Raw genomic sequence first — 4212 nt, 5'->3', positions numbered from 1 at the left:
CGGGCCGGGCCTCCGCCGCCGGCTGGGCGGTTGAGCGGGCGCCTCCCTTGCGGGCGCTGCGCGGAGTCTGGAGTGAGTTCGGGTCTTTTGATCCCCTCGACTAAATCGCCATCTCCGGCCCCTGTAGCAGCCTCCTGTACCCAGAAGGGCGCGATGCAGGAAAAAGACCCGGGCTAAACTGTGAAGGGGGAGCTGAGGAGGGCGGAGACCCGGGCGCTGACAGCGCCGCAGTCTCCCAGTGGCAGGTCGGCCCAGCCAACCCAGCCGGCCAGCCGAGCGCCCACAACACACAGGCGCGCGCGCACACACACACACACAGAACACTCACACAGAACACAACACACACAGCAGACACAGAACACACACACACACAGAACACTCACGCAGAACACAACACACACAGCAGACACAGAACACACGCACACAACACACACACAGAGAACACTCTCACAACACACACACAGCAGACACAGAACACACGCACACAACACACAGAGAACACTCACACAGAACACAACACACACACACAGCAGACACAGAACACACGCACACACAGCAGACACAGAACACACGCACACAACACACACGCAGAACACTCGCACAGAACACAACACACACAGCAGACACAGAACACAACACACACACAGAGAACACTCACACAGAACACAACACACACACAGCAGACACAGAACACACGAACACAACACACACAGAGAACACTCGCACAGCACACAACACCGACTCACACAACACACACACACAGCAGACACACACATACACAACACCGACTCACACAACACACACGTGCACACACACACAGAGAACACTCACACAGAACACAACACATACACACAGCAGACACAGAACACACGCACACAACACACACAGAGAACACTCGCACAGCACACAACACCGACTCACACAACACACACACACAGCAGACACACACACATACACAACACCGACTCACACAACACACGTGCACACACACACCCACATACAGAACACTCACACAGAACACAACACACACAGCAGACACAGAACACACGCACACAACACATATACAGAGAACACTCGCACAGAATAAAACACCGACTCACACAACACACATGCATACAACACACACACAGAGAATACTCACACAGAACACAACACCGACTCACACAACACACGCACACAACACAAGCACACAACACACACAGACAACACACAGAACACAACACCGACTCACACAACACACATACACAACACCGGCTCACACAAAACACACGCACACAGCAGACACACAGAACACACACACCACACGTACACAACAAACAACTGAGCACATACACACACAGTACACTCGCACAGAATACAACACAGACTCACACAACACACATGCACACAGCACACGCACATACACACACAGTACACTCACACAGAACACAACATAGACATGCAACACAAGACACACAACACACACAACACATACACAACACACATGCGCACACACAGAACACAACACCGACTCACACAGTACACTCACACAGAACACAATACAGATGCACAACACACGTACACAGCAGACACAGAACACACGCACACAACACACACGTACACAACACAACACACACGCACACAACTGAGCACATACACAGTACACTCACACAGACACAACAGACATGCACACAACACACGCACACAGCACACGCACACAGCACACGCACATGCACACAGTACACTCACACAGACATACAACACACATGCACACAGCAGACACACAGAACACACACGCACACAACACACGCACATACACAAACAGTACACTCACACAGAACACAACACAGACTCACACAATACACACGCACACAACATACATACACAACACACACAACTGAGCACATACAGTACACTCACACAGAACACAACACATGCACAGAACACACACATACACAACACACACACACACATCTGAGCACATACACACATAGTACACTCACACAGAACACAACACAGACTCATACAATACACACGCACACAGCAGACACATACAGAACACACGCATACAACACACACACATACGCAACACTCACACAACACACTCGCACAGAACACAACACAAACTCACATTCACACCACACCTGTACACCCAACACAGATACATAAACACGCAGACAACACATGCTCACAACACTCACTCACACAACACACACACTATACACACAACACACACAAAAGTCAATAGGGAGCCGGGCAGTGGTGGCTCCTGCCTGTAATCCTAGCTACTCAGGAGGCTGAGATCTGAGGATCGAGGTTCAAAGCCAGGCCGGGCAAGAAACTCTGTGAGACTCTTATCTCCAATAAGCCACTAGAAAACCGGAAGTGGTGCTGTGGCTCCAGCGGTAGAGTGCTAGCCTTGAGCTGAAGAGCACAAGGACAGCACCCAAGCCCAGAGTTCAAGCCCCACGACCGACAAAAAAAAAAAAAAAAAAGTCAATAGGGGAAGACCCAGAAGCCTTCGCTTGCACTAGATTTCAGTGGATTGGAATAGTGTCGATCTAAAACCACAGCCATCTCCACAGCTTGTGAGCGAGTTGCTCGGGTTGCTTTGCCAGGGGCCACACATCCTCAACCTTTGCATGACAAAGCTCTTAGGGACTGAGTCGAGGGGGGTGTGCACCTCTAACATGGTGGAGTATGTCTAGGGGCGGGGCATCGCTGAACTCTCCCTGTGGGCCCAAATCCAAAAGCCACCTGGAAAACAGTTTGTGTGCCAGGACCTTTGCAAATGGGAAAGGGACACAGAAGGCTTTGGGGACTCCAGCTCTTCCTCTTGTTTGTTACAGTCTGCTGCCACCAGTGATTTCCCAGGCTGCCATCTGTAAATGGACCCTACTGGAAGAGCTACCTTCTCTTCCCAGGATTCCCCAATGTCTGCTACAGAAACCATGACTTAGACTGACGGCTGACCACTGACTTCTACCTAAGCGGAGCTGAGTTCCCCAGTAGCAAAGGAGATACACATGGTTTTGCTTTCTTTTAGTATTGTGTGTTGAGGCGTGAACAGTTTCTGAAGCTCTCACTTAGCTCTTCCATTCACGTAATAGAGCTTCACCTCCACTTCTGGCTTTTTACTAGTTCGTGGGAGATAAGAGTCTGGTAGATTTTTTTTTTTCCCTGCCTGGGCTGGCTTAGAACTTAGCTGTTCACATGTCAGCATCCTGTGCAGCTAGGATTTATAAGGCCCCCTGGTGGTTTTGCTTTCATTTGGGCACTAAATGGCAGAGCCATTCAGCTTCCCAAATGACCTTGACTTTCGACTGAAATCAAAAGAGGGCACAAAGTGCTCTGCATTTGATCTCATTCCTTACAACCGGTAAGGAGGTGATGGAACCCAAAGAGCGATATTTAACTGAGGGCCCATCTCAGGCCATGACACCTCTAGTTCTCTACAACAAAATGTGTGCAATCTACTCAAACTAAAAGGCAGACGTGCCCACAATAAGAGAACATGTCTCAATTCCCAGAACAGGAATGCTGAATTCACACAGAAAAATTCACCTGGACTCACAGTCCCAAAGTCACTTCCAGAGACAGGATGCAGGCCTCACACAGATGCTTCTATCACAAAGGAATCATGGTGGGGAGGGGAGAGAGATTACCTAAGGGAGTAATGGTTATACGTACAAAAGGCATCAAAGTCAGATGCACACTTGAAAAACGATTGTTCCACAAAGAGCCCTAGACTAGTCGAGGACATGAAACGTGTAATATAGTGGATCTAAGAGAAGATAGCATACCTGGGCGGTGGGGAGGCTCAAGAAGAGATAACAAGCCAGGTGTTGTGGCTTACACCTTTAATCCCAGCATTCAGGAGGCTGAAGCAGGAGGAGGCTGAAGCAGGCTCTTACAGACTGGGCTACATTGCAAGACTCTGTGTCAAAGAGAGGCAGGGAAAAAACCTCACTGGTGGCTCACACCTGTAATCCTATTTGCCCAAGCAGAAAAGTCCAAGATAATCTAGCTCCAATGAACCAGCAAAATACCAGACTGCACGTATGGCTCTACTGGCAAAGCATTTATTGTAGGTGAAAAAGTTGAGCAATAGCTCAAGGCCCTGAGTTCAAGCCTTGGCACCCACAGAGAAAAAAAGAGAGAGATTGAACCTCCAAGAGAAGGTGGCAGCAGTAGGTGAGTTTTGAATGAACAACGCACTTTGAGAACAGCAGA

This window comes from Dipodomys ordii, unplaced genomic scaffold (assembly GCF_000151885.1).
Source record: "Dipodomys ordii isolate 6190 unplaced genomic scaffold, Dord_2.0 Scaffold205, whole genome shotgun sequence".
NCBI classification, from domain to species: Eukaryota; Metazoa; Chordata; class Mammalia; order Rodentia; family Heteromyidae; genus Dipodomys; species Dipodomys ordii.
The sequence above is the reverse complement of the archived record's forward strand: the minus strand, read 5'-3'. Positions refer to the sequence as shown.